Here is a 15602-nt window from a genome sequence, read left to right as displayed (position 1 = left end):
ATCAATTCAATTGCAAGACTTAAGAGAAAGTGAAGGTAATGATAGTCTGTTTTTATTAAGGTACAAAAGTCTTGCAATATCTGTCACAAGTCACATAGCTATTTTTTTTTCTGAGTCAGACTTGAAAGGAAGTAAGTTTAACTCCTTCTTTTTAATAGCTAGAGTATAAGCATCAGGGACCTGTATTTCACAAGCATTAGATTTTGTAGGCATCAATAAAAAATTAATATTAGAGTCACAATAATATTTTATTTTTACATGGTTATTTTCAGCAAAATATTCAGAACTGAATTAAATCAGAAGATGCCTTAATTGCTGTGAGTTACACTGTAAAGTAAAATAAGATTTCTAATACACTTTTCTTATATTTATTTCTTATATATGTATTTTCTTAAAAGGGGCAGCATTTAATCTTTGTCCCATGTGTGGTCAATTCATAACTTAGATCAGTTCAATTCAGTACACGTCCTAAAACTGAGTTGGTCATTTTGGTGTATGTCTGAGTAGGCACATTTGTTCTGGGTGTTTGGATTTAACGGTTGGACTCAATGATCTTAAGGGTCTTTTCCAACCTTAACGATTCTACGATTCTATGATTTACGTCATCTGTTCTAGGCAGTGAAGCTGGTTGCTCCGCGGAGTCCCCAAAGCAAACCGCCTAAGACCCCTGAAAGGTCCTTGAAGAGAAGCAGGTTTTAAGGGGGCTGGCCACTGCCTGGGGGACGTGAGATCCCCCAAAAAAGACTCAGCAGCCAGTTTGTCAGCAAACACTGACCCCGTCTCCATACACAAATAGATGGACACGTGTGCCCAGCTCAGGTGTGGGCCCACGCTCCCTCTCTCGGCAAATGCAGAGATGTAGAGAGGAGGTAGTTTGGGGATATGGGTGTGGGGAGGCAGGTCTCACCTGTAGAGTAACTTGTCTCTTTCTACCTGAAGGTCTTCTGGAGTTGCCACTTCTAGGAGCTTGTTGAACCCAACCTCTAATTAGTGGAGGAGGAAGTTTTAACTAAATGCTGCAGAATCGTGAGTTTTGTATATGATCTTTATCAACATATGAGTTGCTAACCACTGGCCTTCAAAGATAAACATTAAAGGCCTGAAAATCATGAGGGTTTGCGTCCCAACACTGACTGTTAGATTTGCCTTTAGATATTGTTGCTTCTTTTTGTTGATTCCAGAAGCTAGTGCTTTAAGAAGACCCAATATCATAAATTTGTCATAAAATTGGAAGTTTTGGCAACTGACTATGGATGGAGAAAAATAGCTCGGTAATCATTCTGAGCCTGGAGGAAAGATTCATGCAAGTAAAAACCAAAAAGGAACAGCGTTGGTGAGGTATACGAAGCTCTCATACTCCTCTTTAGGTCTTCAGTGCTGTACATGAATGCAATCTGTGACTACTGCTTTCAAGCAAACTTTCAGAGCAGTGTTGTAGTGGGAGGCCTATCCTACAAGTGCACGGTATTCATATGCTACTTTAAAGAAGAACCACAGCTCATTTGCCTGAGGAAAATAATACAAAGAATTAGCTCCAGCCTGTCTTTGTATTTCCTCTTGGGACTTCAGTGAAGGCTGAATTCCCAATCCATTGCAGGTAGATTCTTGCAAAATAATTTGGGAGCAACTCGGAACACACTAAACAAATCCATAAAATTAGATTTTTCCAGAATTATTCAGGAGCTTTCATATAGTTCTGGTCCCACTGCACAGAGCTGAACTTTATCAGGATAGCTTTTCTGGGGCAGATTCCAACAAGATTTCCGCATGGGTTTGGGATGAACGTAGTGGGCACATTAGATGACTGATGAATCTGCCAGAACTGCTCTGCGACAGTCTTCTCAAGGCAGTCAGTGTCTGCCAGTTTCTCTCTGGTTCTCCTGTCACCTTCCAAGTCAATGTTTTTTCTCACACTTGGATCTCTTTTCCAGTTGCTCAGCAATGGGGGAAAAAAAATACATAACATTTTGTATTTACTTAAGGAAAAAGTTTGATGCAGCTGTGCAGCAAGGGAGTTATCTCTTGGTCCGTTTTTTTCATGGTGTCATAATTCTTGATTCTGCACTTGCTGCAAACTTCTCTTCCTCATGTGGCTTCTTCTTGGCTTCCTTCTCTTTTTAATGTAGTGTCCTCACAACTCCTCTTCCCCAAGGCCATGCTTTCATGGTATGTTAGCTCTGACAGGGAAACTAGATGACCAAATTCCTACTCTCCCCACTAGCTACTCGCCATATCATCTCCCAGTGGTCTCTGATCCAGTTAGCACAGAGCCTTTGGGCTCCAACACACCATTGCTCCTTGGGCTCCAGCAGACCATTACTCCTCCTTTTTCAGTCACTGCCTGCAGGGCTATTGCTGCAGTTTGAGGAGCTGTAGGAAGGAAATCAGCATTGTTCTGGTTTTTAACTGTGATTGCATTTATGTGATTGATTGGTATTTTCTGCCTCTTGGTACAAAAACCCCACCAATGCTTTGATTAGAAGTTCAGCATTTGCAAATTCTTTGGCTGTATCGCATCCTGATGTCCCAGCCCTATAAACATTCACCAGTTGGTATAGTTCTCAGTTTCTGAAATCACCCATGAAGGGTGTTACTTCCACCCCTACAGAGGGACAGCACTGAAGCCTCTTACTCAAAAGTGTCATGATCACTGCTATGAGCAGCTACAACTGAAACAAACTGCAATTTCTTTAGAGCCACATTAAAATTAGGCTGATGAGTGGATTTCAAGAGATCACATAGGTCATGCTCCCCTGTGAGGCAGTTTGAGTGCATCAGGGTCAGTCCTGACGGACATCTGCACAGCCACTTCCTAAAGACCTCATGTGATGGAGGTGCCACAACAGCCCTAAGCAACCTATTCCTGCGTGTTGCTGTCTGCACTGTGTTAGAGATTCAACTTGAATCTCCCTTTGTGTAGTTTAACTGTTACACCTTGCCCAGTTCACTCAGGTCATGAAGCTGCGTGTGCCCTTTTCAGCAGACTTATAGGAACTTTGATAAAATCAGATTTTCCCCTTGGTCTTCTCCAGGATAGAAGTGCCATGGGCAACACTGTCTAGATGTCTGATCGAATTTCCATCTTCCCTGAAGTTTTTCTGACTAGAGCATCTTTTTCCTGAAGCAGGGCATTCCAGACTGGACACAGTACCTCAGCTGAGGCCTTCCCAGAGCTGAGTAAGTAGGACTCACTCACTTTCTTGGCAGGGTAGGCTTCTGTTTGTACCTACCGATATAACCTGGAACTCCTCTTTACAGCAAAACCACGGTGGAGTTAATTCATGTTGAGCTTGTGATCTGCGATCAGCCTCTCCCAACCAGCTCCTTCATGAAGAACATTTACTCAGCTAGTTGCATTTCATCCTGATTTTGTGAAGCTGATTATTCTTATCTAAGTGCAGTATTGTTCACTTTTCTTCACTGAATTATATCATAGTTTTCATACTATTTTTTCCCAATTTGTCAAGACAATTTTGAATTCTAATTTTGTCCTCCAGTGTACTTGCAGGTCCTTCTAAGCTTTGTATCGTCCTCAGATCTAATAAGCATCATCTGTTCCAACAGATGTAATAGACCAATAAGTGACTGGTTGCTGGATTGTTCCCTAATCCATTAAGTATTTATTATCTTTACTGTTATTACAGAAGAAACTAGGTTTTAGCAAGTTCAGCAGCAGCGTGTATCAGATACAGCTTAGAGGCATCTGCTCTGTGACCACAAAAGTGACGGCAATGCAGATTACAGAGACCTGAGCCAGCTAGCATAGCCAGCACATAAATACTCACTAAGCTTGAAATAGTAATCAGTAGCATAATTTGCACTGCTCCATCTAATTCTCTAGGTAGTGGTTGGTTTGGTTTTTTCCCCCGAGAAGCTCGTATCTGCAAAAACTTGCTACCTGTTTAGATAGGGCTGTACGACTGATCATGCCCCCACTGAAAAAAAATCATCAGTTAGGTAGAAATTGTGATGGCTCAGCTTTTTCATGGTGTGGGACATAATTCACCTCAACAGCCACATCCCATCCAGGCAGCTGCTAGTAAAATCTAATTCTTTACTAAAAAAGCCTAATTAATAATACATGTCGCCATGTAACTTTCTTATATTTGCCTTTGCTTCCTAAAATTTGCATCGCTGTGTCATGAAATGTACTCTTGCATCAAAGCTACTGATTGCTTACAAATCAAATTCTTGATTTGCATCCACACAAAGGAAAGAAGATCCTGAAAAAGTCCAGAATTGTGTTTACCGCTGTCTTTGGATAAAGATGCAAGACTCCGGTGTGAATACACAGAGGCCACGAAGTCCTAAGGGAGCCCTGTGGGAGACCCACCCATAGCCTGAAGACCTGGGGCTGTGGTATTCAGACCCCTGCACTTGCTCCAAATCTGCAGTTTTGGGGCCCAGAGCCCCGCAGTGGTGCTTGCGCCACTAAGCGGGTCTGCGGGGGTGCAGTGCCACGCTGGCACGGTGCTCTTTGGTCGGGCTTCCCGCTGATCCAGGAGCCCATCAGCGCTCCTCACCCTGGTGGGATGCAAGGACACCTGGAGGGAGAGGCAAGTCTGCAGGCAGTATCTGCTGGAGGCTGCTCAGCTGATCTGTTGCTTTCTGTCAGTCATTCCTTTAAGTTAAAAACATTTTAATGGGCCGTTCTCAGTAGTTTCAGCTGTGAAGGCATCAGATAATATGCAGGCAGCAGATAACCTGGAGTGCACATAAGTATCCAGGGAGGAATCGTGGAAAGTGGTGGTCCAGAGAGACATCGTCACGTGTGTAGCATGCAGCAAATGAGATCTGCTTGTTGGATGAGAGCTGGCAGGAAATCGATGCAAATTTGAGCTGGGAGAGCAGATGGTAAGAGACATTTCTTTCCACGCAGCCATGGTGTGGAGGGTTTTCCTGCAGTAGCACCCCGTGGCTCTTGGCCTTCAGTGCCAAAACCACCTGTGAAGGTGGTTCAGGAGCACCTAATTCAGTCAGGTGTTTGAAAAAAGTTATCCTATATAGCTTTTCGGCTACAGTCTCTAATGGGATACAGCAGGGAATTTGTGTCCCTGAAGTAATTTAGAAGTTGTTTGGAACAAAAACTAGAAAATAACCATTTGGGTCTCCAAAATAATTCTTTACAAGAAGAAACAGCTGCAGTTTAATGTCGGAGGAAGAGAAACTAAGCCAGTAGTGGCTCCAGATCAGCCATGAACAAATGTGCTAGGTGTCAGATGGTGGTATATGCAGAACAGCACTATACCTGTACGTCTCCACTGTGGGGTAGGTATGGCTGCAGTTCACATTAGGGCTAACTGCACATGTGGGGAGCGTGGCGATGCAGCCTGGCGTGGGTGCGTGTCCGTCCGGGGGGGGATAAATGTGTGTCCCTGCTCCCCACAGGGCTACACTCGGCGGGTGCTGCAGCTCCATCTTGTTTGAAGGTGAGGTGGGTGCGTACGTATGTTAGCTGTGCTTGTATGTGTAACCACTGTGCTGGCATGCCCCACGCCTCTTTTAGAGAAAGTACATTTCTATCAGATAACCTTATATTATTCTTTATGTAGAGGGAGATAAGAGCAGCAAAAGTTACTGGTCACTGTAGCCCTGAAATGTTCTTTTAACTGTACAAATTAGCCACCACATGTCTAATTATGGACTAGCTTTTAATAAAATACTCTTACAAGCAAAGTTTTGAAATTATTAAAAGCGTGCTGGAAAAAAATTGGTGCTGTATTTTAAAAAGTGGTAATTCAATTTGCATGTATTGTCTAAGTACCTGTGTGTAGACATGTAAGTGTATTCTCTCCCTGTGTGTGTCCGTGTGTGTATGTAAACAGGCTCAGACACCACTGAGTTTTATTTAAACCTGGTCATGATCAAGAATTTTTAGAGAGTGTTTAATTCTTGCCTGTTTGAGCAGGAAATAATATTTTCTCATGTTCTAAATTAGATAGCTGTCCAGATAAAAATGATGATAATATAGTTAACAAGCACACACAGAAAAACCCTATTTACAAAGAAAAGACAAAGCAGCGTGTTTTGGTTAAACAGACTATTTACAACTCTCTTTGCACTTTTTTATTTCCTTTATTTTGGTATTTTAGCTAGTGGCTAAGAAATGGATTGTCTCTGATGCTGATATAGTGTTACACGGAACCATTTGATTAGAGGAAGAAACATCTATTTAACAAGACGTAAAGGAAATTAAAGAGCAAGAACAGTCTTAGCTGCGGTATTTTCCACGGCCTTGAAAACCTTCAGCCAGAGTCTCAGCTGCTATAAATTGGCATAAACTCCAATATCTTAAAGCTGCATTGGTTTATGTGACCTGAGGAGATGACCTCTGGGATTTGTGGGACTACTGTATAAATACCAGAGCTTTCAACCTGCCAGGGTCAAAATAAATAATGCTTTTGGTCCAGTCCTAGCTCCGTGCTTGTGTGTTGCTCCTTGATTTAAGCAGCATCACGTGAAGCAGCAGAGGGGAGAAGGGAGCCTTCAGCAGCTCTGCACGTCTCCCCAGCAAACCCCCCACCAGGGCGTTGCCATTTTTGTCTTGCAGATGAGCAAACTGATGAAGAAAGAAGCTGTCTCCTTGCAGCCATGCTAAAAAATACACTTTATTTGCAGCCAAAAGAGGCAGTGGAAGAGCTTTCCAGTACTAAGTGAGGGGCAAACCCTTCTCCTGGGGAACCTCTGGCAGGGCAAGAAAACTCTTCCTCCCAGCCCCTCACTTGCCACTGGAGCGACAGGGAAGTGGGTGGACAAAAGAGGAACGACAGCAACAACATTCGTGTCCTCCGAGGCTACAACTGGAGGGGCGAGGTGCTGCTCTTGCAGTGCTGCAGCACTCGCCTTGCGCCCACACGGACGCTTCATTTCTGTGAGGGCAAAACGAATTAAATGGCAGGTCCCCACCAGCTCTACCTGTGCAATCGTTCCCATCTGCAGTGGACGGGTAGATGGACACACAGGGGCAAAAGTGGGCAAGCTCAATTGTTAGGAATGTAAATGCCTGAGGAATGGGATTTTTTAATTATTTTATTTTTCCTCTGAGGTAAAAGAGGCAGTGATGAACCCAAACCTTGGACGCAGAGGATTGGCAAAAGGTGCTAATCCGAGCTTTATCCAGAGGAAAAAGGGAGCGGTCTGTGAGGGGCCAGGGACGCTCCCAGCAGCAGAGCACAGAGCAGCTCCTCCCCATGGCAGGCGCAGCGGGTTTGCTGTACCAGCAGGCGCAGCTGCGAGCTGCTATCATCCTAAACCTCCAGCTATTTTCACTTCATCAAAACAAATGCAAAGTTCACCCCTAAATGGGTACAAAATGCTCTGTAAGGGTCTTGGCCTTTTCCTAACGTGGGAAAGATGCAGCGAGCCAAGCCCTGTTTCTCGTGCCCATGCAGGGAAGACGTGGAGGGCTGCCGGGAAGGGCTGAGGAGCTTTTGCTGGGGGGCTTGGTTGGAGCTGGGGGAACAGCTGAAGACGTGAGCCTGCGTTGCTAGCATTAAGTCAGCAGGAGGGTTGCAGGGTTGGGGGCCTAAGGCACACAGATCCAGCCAGGTCTCTCTTCTGAAGGGGCAGGAGCTTTGTCAACACCTCTGGCTGCCAGTGACAGTAGCGGAGCAGAAGCCATCGATAGCCAGGGGAAGTTCAGGGCAGGCACAGGCAGGCGCGTTGCAGGCAAGCCCCGTCTCACCTCAGCTGCCTCCAAGCTCTGTAGGTGCCCCATGGGAGCTAATCAACCTCCCCGGCAGCCTTAATTGTACCGATTTAAAAATAGTCTCAGGCTCCTTAAGGGGCTGCAGCTGAGGAGACTCTGTCATAACCCAGCTGGCTGAATGGGCCCTGTAAAACCCACCCGCTCCCCCGGGTCCCCCACAAGGGCGTTTTCCAAGTGTGGTAGAAATAGACACTTCTACATTTCTGTCTTTGCATGTGCTCCAGTTCCCCTGTGTTTTGCAAGAAGGAAACATGGCAGAAGGGTATGGCTCCGGGGCAGCCAGCACTAGCATCCACCAGAGATTTGGCAGAAGAAATCCCAACAAGGAGAAGCCAACAGGACTTACTGCAAAGGCCAGAGACTTTCCTTCTTCATACTCATTAGCTTCTCAGAGGGGTCCTGCTACTGCTGATGCCAAATGTTAGGAGACTTTGGGTTTTGTTTTGAACAGTGATATTATTTTGCATGTGCAGGAACAGGATAGCTGGTGAGGCTGTTAGGATTCTGCCACAGGGATGTGCTGGACTGCTCAGGATGAAGACGTATCCCCTGGGCTGTGCCTCTGAGTCCTCTCCTCCGGGCCCTCCTGTTGCCGCCAGCTCTGCCAGGAGGCTGTAGGACGTTCCTATAGTAAATCTAGTAATTGGGCTGGTGGACAAAGCTGCTCTCTTTTACTCAGGCACCTGAGGAGACCTTCTATGGCTTGTTCACAGCCAACCTGGTTATCCATGTGCTGATTGCCACAGACAGACACCTTGGGATCCTGGAAAAAATCATTACGCTTAAAAAGATGAGATGCTTGCTTCCATTTCCAACAGCCAGGGCACTTTTCACTACAGAGCAGCTACCTGCAGCTCCTGCAGAACACAAGCACACAGGCAGTCTCTGTAAATCCACACACTAGCTTATCCTAATACCCTGCTCGGGTAACTCAGCCCAAGTTTACTTCTTTCAGCTGTGCATCCAGCTCCAGTAATAAGATTCTAATCCCAGCGAAACCCAGCTGCGGCAGGTCTCGCTGCTGAGGAGCCCCACCACAAACTCAATGGTTCAAATGGGCATCAGCCCCGTTAAGCTCCTGACACCACGACACTGCAGCACATGTTTCTAGATAAAATTCACGTTGGGACGTTTCCATCGCTGAGCAAACTAAATTCAAGTTCTACAAATACCACATCTTATCAGGGCCATTTTCTTTATCAGGTTTATTGCAAATTGGCTCAAGTGCATGGACTCCTGGTGCATGAAGCCACACCCAGCTACATCTTCAAAAGAAGCTAAAAAATAAAGGAGAGGCAGCTGTTTCTCTCTGCAGTATTCATGAGGTAATAATAGTAACAATAAAGGGAAGTAAAGTAGAGCAGTTTCATTGTGATATTTTTAAAAAAGTAAGGATTCAATTGAATATAAAATGATCATTGATTTTTAGGCACTTTGACGGACTAACATTTGATTCTAACAGAGTCATTTTCTGAGAAGAGCAGAAGAAAGCTGTGTCAAGGGGAAACAACCCTCACATTGTATGGCGAGGTGCTGCTGAGTAGCACTGCCGCAGTCCTTTATTTAAATAAGAATAATTATATTGCACAGGAAACCTGGATTTGAAAGCAGTCCCTCTGATAATTACTCCTGAAGAGGAATGTATCTATATCTCCTGCATTCACCAAAGCCTGAAGGCTGGTCTCTGCTTTGTGGCTAAAATTAAAGCAAAGGGAGAGGAAATAAACAAGAAAGGACATAAAACTCCCAAATGCCGGGTCCAAAAAAAAGTCCTTTCCACCAAGAGGTGGTGAAACGTCTTTTAGAGTGCACATCTGATGTAGATGGAGGTGAGACGCAAATAAGAGAATGATTATACCGCACTTGGTTTCCATTTGAAAAGGATTCCCTACTGGCTCCTCGCCGTACGATGTCCCCTCGCTGCTCTACACCTTCTGCTTTCCATTGGGTTTCCACCGTCCCCCTGCAAGCTCTCATCAAAACCTTTCCTCTGGACAGCATTCACTGTGAAAGACTGGAAAATTTCTCTGGCCAAATAATTGTAAGCAGAGAGCTGCTTCTGCTGCTGAAGCGGGGTTTGTTTGCAGCCAGCCTGGATTGCAGCCTGCCCTCTCCATCTTCTCCCTGACCTTAAAACGTTGGACGGAGCAGGCGAGGCACTGCCTGCATGAAAGTGGGATCCTCTCCAGGAAGGTTTAGACCACTTCCACGCAAAGCAAATCCGTAATTAAACGCCGCTTTAAATGCTCAGACTGTTGTAGTTTCCCGCTTTAGTTATGAAAATGAAGACCATCTGGTCAGTCCCACTGGAAGTGACTCCCGCACAGGCTTTTGTAAGCTTGCAAGGAACTTCTCTGCGTGGCCAAGAGCAGCGTGGCTCTTAATTTGGATCCAAGGGTCTCCTAAGGAAGGCCAGCAGAATCAAGCGGGTGAAGATAAAAGCCTCTGTGCACAGATTAAAACAGGATTGGCTAATACTGCCCATAAGTAGCAAGAGGACATTTTCCCCCTGAAGTTTCTCAAAGCAATAAAGGATTTGTACTAATGTGCGTGTGTAGTGGTGGGGAAAGGTATTTGATTACTGCAGAACAGGTCACTTACAAATCATCTCCTTGCCTTTCAGGCAGCATGCTCAATCTGTGCTCGCAAGAGAAATCAATTCATTGCAACTAATGGGCCTAAATGATCTGTTAAAGCGCTGCCATGCTGCAAGGACTGAAACATGGTCCTCAACCACATGATGGTAAAAAAGCCTACATCATATCTAGAATGAAAGGAAGAAAAGAGGAACAAGATGCTTTAAAAAAACAACCACCCTCAGACAAAAATAAAGGTGCAGAAGCTGGCAGGTGGCATGGGGTTCCTGTGGTGCACATATGCTCAGAAGAGAAGCTCAGGTGAAAGCCAGAGCAAGAAGGATCTGGCTCTCTGGGGGCAGGAATGGGGATGCACAGCACCTCGTCATGTGCCCCAGCTCGACGGAGGAGGGGTTCACCCTTGGCATCTCCGTAGGCGGCCGGGCTGGGAAGGCTCCAGAAGAGGCAATCCTGCCTAGAAGTTGAATGCTGTTGCCCTCTGGCAAAGCCTTGGTCGCTCTCTCTCCATTTGCTTATACAGGAAGCCTGGGGCTGAATGCAAAAGGCCTGAATTTTGTGTGGTAAAAGCATACTTCTGTTCTGTTCTGCTGCACACAGAAAAAGATGCTCAGAAGAAAACTATTGCCCCTGTTTAGGCAATCCACATATATACCGTGCTACATCTCCCAAACAGGGTGGCTGCAACTAAGGAAGCGCAGAGTTGGCTGACAATTTGATGTAATTCAGTTTCATTTGCCTTATAGGCTCTCTCTATAGAATCATAGAATAGTTTGGGTTGGAAGGGACCTTTAAAAGTCACCTAGTCCAACCCCCCTGCAATGAGCAGGGACATCTTCAACAAATCAGGCTGCTCAGAGCCCTGTCCAACCTGACCTTGAATGTTTCCAGGGATGGACCATCTACAACTTCTCTGGGCAACCCGTTCAGTGTTTCACCACCCTCGTTGTAAAAAATGTCTTCCTTATATCTAGGCTGAATCTACCCTCTTTTAGTTTAAAACCATTACCCCTTGTCCTATCACAACAGGCCCTGATAAAAAGCTGTCCCCATTTTTCTTATAAGCCCCCTTTGAGTATTGAAAGGCCACAATCGGGTCTCCCTGGAGACTCTTCGCCAGGCTGAACAACCCCAGCTCTTTCAGCCTGTCCTCATAGCAGAGGTGTTCCAGCCCTCTGACCGTTTTTGTGGCCTCCTCTGGACCTGCTCCAACAGGTCCGTGTCTTCCCTGTGCTGAGGACCCCAGCGCTGGATGCAGGACTCCAGGCGGGGTCTCACCAGAGCAGAGTAGAGGGGCAGAATCACCTCCCTCGACCTGCTGGCCACGCTGCTTTTGATGCAGCCCAGGATACGGTTGGCCTTCTGGGCTGCAAGCGCACATTGCCGGCTCATGTTCAGCTTTCCATCCACCAGTATTCACAAGTGCTTCTCCTCAGGGCTGCTCTCAATCCCTTCATCCCCCAGCCTGTATTGATACTGGGGGTTGCCCTGACCCAGGTGCAGGACCCTGCACTTGGCCTTGTTGAACCTCATGAGGTTCACACAGGCCCACCTCTCCAGCCTGTCCAGGTCCCTCTGGATGGCATCCCGTCCCTCGGGCGTGTCGACTGCACCACTCAGCTTGGTGTCATCTGCAAGCTTGCTGAGGGCGCACTCGATCCCGCTGTCTGTGTCATTGATGAAGATATTAAACAAACAGTACTGGTCCCAATACAGACCCCTGAGGGGCACCACTTGTCACCGATCTCCATCTGGACATTGAGCCATTGACCACTACCCTCTGGATGCAACCATCCAACCAACCTCTCATCCACCGAACAGTCCACCCATCAAATCCATCTCTCTCCAATTTAGAGAGGAGGATATTGTGGAAGACTGTGTCAAAGGTCTTATAGAAGTCCAGATAGAGGACATCCGTAGCTCTTCCCTTGTCCACTGATGCAGTCACTCCATCATAGAAGGCCATTAGGTTGGTCAGGCAGGACTTGCCCTTGACGAAGCCATGCTGGCTGTGTCGAATCACCTCCCTGTCCTCCATGTGCCTTAGCATAATTTCTAGGAGAATCTGTATGTTGTTATAAATTGTTTTTTAGATTGTGCTTCATAAAGCAGAATATTTGAAATACCTTGCTGCAGAGTAAGTTCTGTGAAGTGCAAGAGGAACTTACTTATCTAGATGACAAATGAGCACATCTGAAATGTGCATTTAAAGATGACTGAAGCAAACTTGAAATATAAGTAGCTTGGCCCTTAAAAGCTGCAAAGGATGTGTGATCAATCGAACAAGTAACTCAGGGAGAAAAACATCAAACAAAAATCTCCATACATACCTGCAACTCCAAATAAAATTGGACTTGAAGTTCAGCCTCTCCCATCATCCAATTAAAAGGAAATAAAATGAAAAGTCCACAGGCCACAGCAGGAGTTGCCAGTGTGCTTCTACTGCTGCCCATAAGCACTTACCATGGACTCCGAGATGACAGCTGAAGAATGGGCAGTGCCATCAGCCCGGCACTTCTCCAGCGACTGGTCTTGGAAAGTTCACATCCATGGAGGAGGGCACTGATTCTCTATTAGAAGAGTTCAATCTCATTTATCTCCTCTAGAATGGGTATAAAGTCATCACTTTTAAGGTCAATAGAACGGGAAAATGCTTTCTATCACATCCTGTAGTTAGAAAGCCTACCGAAATCTGCTCAAAGCTGACCACTTCTTTTCCACATGAGTCCTCATTTACTTGTGCTTGCTTATGTAGCTTTTCTTTTGAGCACATTTGGCTTGAGGAGGGACACAAAACAGGACTCTTGCCTTTCACCACTTTTATCTTAAACTTGGAAAGGAATGTGTAGGCTCTACCTAACACCTGTCCAAGGACAGCTTGTTATCAAGCCTTACAGACAGAGAAATTAAAGCAACATAACTACATTGGACAGAATAGGGTACAATCATTTCACATGCAACATTTAAACAGAACGATTTATTTGCATACAGGGACAGTTCATCCCATTGCAACTGCACTCAGACGAAGTTATACTGATAACATCACACCTTCATTGGCATAATAATAATTGAATAAAGCCCATGTGAAGATTAAGGCCGAAGAAATGATATTACATGCCAAAGGGTTACCGTATCTCTTCATGCCTCCCTATAACATGGTAAGAGATAAGAACATCTTGAACTCACCAAATCTGTAAAATTCATGTTGTCAATTTTCATGCCTTTCTCAAGAATTTTATGAGCTGCTCTTTAACTTTACCTCCATGAGCACATGGGCATGTTAGGCGACATGAAAAACATTTCAAGGCATCATGGTAGGAGAGGAAAAAGCTGAAATATGCAAGCTGAATGTACTCCAAATACCTACAGAAAAGAACAGGGTTTTTTAAACTATCAGACCATTTTAGCCAATATGTCATGATTTTGTGATTTCTTGTGCATGATGGTGTTTTAAAATCCATCAAAACCATTGTTACGATTGACAGTCCCTTGTGAAAACAGGTGGGATTCATTGACTGAACTCATCTTGAGGTGTTGTAGAGTATCTGAGACACCTGCATGGGGCTGGCAGACTTAAGATATCCATCCAGACCTGTGCTCCTCCGTAGCAGCAGCTTTAGGCCAAGTGGGTACCCTGAAATGATACTTGACAGCTACAGAGAGAAAGCTGGATCCCACCCTAACAGCTTTCCAAGCGTGAAAAGCTTGCTTGCTCGCAGTCCTGAGCTGTGCCGTCAGCTACCAACTTTAGCATCTCTGAATGTGCTCTGCTGGCTTTCACTGTGGTGACTACAACCATAAAACAGGGAAATAAAAGCATTTCCTCCCTCTACCCCTCTGTGAAAAGGAGAGGCATTCATGGCAAATGTAAACACAGCTTGGGTTTAGCATAGGCACGCACCGGCGTGACCACCCCCGGGGGCTGTTCCTACAAGGTGAACCTTACAGCATTGTGGTCACCCCCGTCACCACCACATCCCGGCACCTCTTTGGTCCGGTGACCCTCTGAGGAACCACCCACCACGCAGACTACACCCTGACTGGTTTGTGACAATTAGACTAAGGAGGACACTCACCAGAATTTGTTTTCCTTAAAAGTAGTATCCAAATCCAGCTCTTTGAAGATGAGAGGAGCAGGGCGTCTTTCCTGTAGCGATTTTCCTAAATCATAAAGCCAAGTGTATTTTCCTCACTCTGTAAGAAGCTTTGGTGGAAATAACGCAACTGCAACACAACATTGCATAAGCAGCTCACACCAATATCTTCCTTTCAGGTTTCTTCGCGATTTTTTTCCCCTGCTACAGCAGAAGGTATTTTCACGTAAGGAAACACATGATTTATTTTCTACAATTTCTATACAGAATTAGAAGAATAAGAATTTAGAAGACATTTCTGCAATTTATTCCTTCACAGCTAATCTAACTATATATTCTATACCTATCACTATTTGCTCAAATATATTACATACCAGCAATAGTAACTGCTTCAATGCAACAGCTGAGCTGGTATTGCCCTCACACACCCCCCTCCACTCCAGCAATAAAAATCATCTTGACCCCGTGCAACAAGCCTCCAGAACTGTCAATTATATGACATTAAAAAGGCAGGTTACCTGACAAAAGGCTTGGCTAGAGAAATGATTGCAGGCATAAAGAACATGGTATGTATATGATCAGATGCCAAGGAAGGTTTTCAGCAATTCCAGGCAAGGCATTTTTTGGGGTCCCATGAATTCATGCAATAAATGCCACTAGCAGAAGTCTCAGTGCCCACACTGTCGAGCAGCCTTGCCCACAAGTCCTTTTTTCCATCATCACCCATAGTACAGAAACGTTGGGTTGTTCCTAGGCTCTCTTCTGGAGCGAAACAACTCTTCCTGAAACAAAACCCCGCTGCTGTTTCGGTAACTTGCTCAACAGACGCTCCCCAAATGCAGCGCAGACAAGGCTGAACCAGTTTTGGCTTCCTTTGCTGTATACAAACATGCAATGCTATCCCAGCAGGCTCTGATCCCTCAAATGTCACATCCCCTTTTCTTTCATGCTATTCATTCCAGCGGGCTGCAAAAAAACCCCAGCCCTCCGATTACTTCAGACTTTTGAACTGAAAACCAAGCAAAACGTACTGAAAATAATAATTATGCCTTATGGTCATGGCTACACCACACGGGGCCAGAGGAGATACATAGCCAAACGCTGTGAGCGTGGGCCTGGCGGGTCTGCTCTAGAGAAGGCTGATGCTGAGCAACGCGATGCTGCTGCAGCCTTGGCCTGGGGCGAGGGACTGCTCCCTGCAGGGCA

Source organism: Platalea leucorodia (assembly GCF_965183815.1).
Source record: "Platalea leucorodia genome assembly, chromosome: 2".
Classification (NCBI taxonomy): Eukaryota; Metazoa; Chordata; class Aves; order Pelecaniformes; family Threskiornithidae; genus Platalea; species Platalea leucorodia.
Note: the sequence above shows the minus strand (reverse complement) of the source record.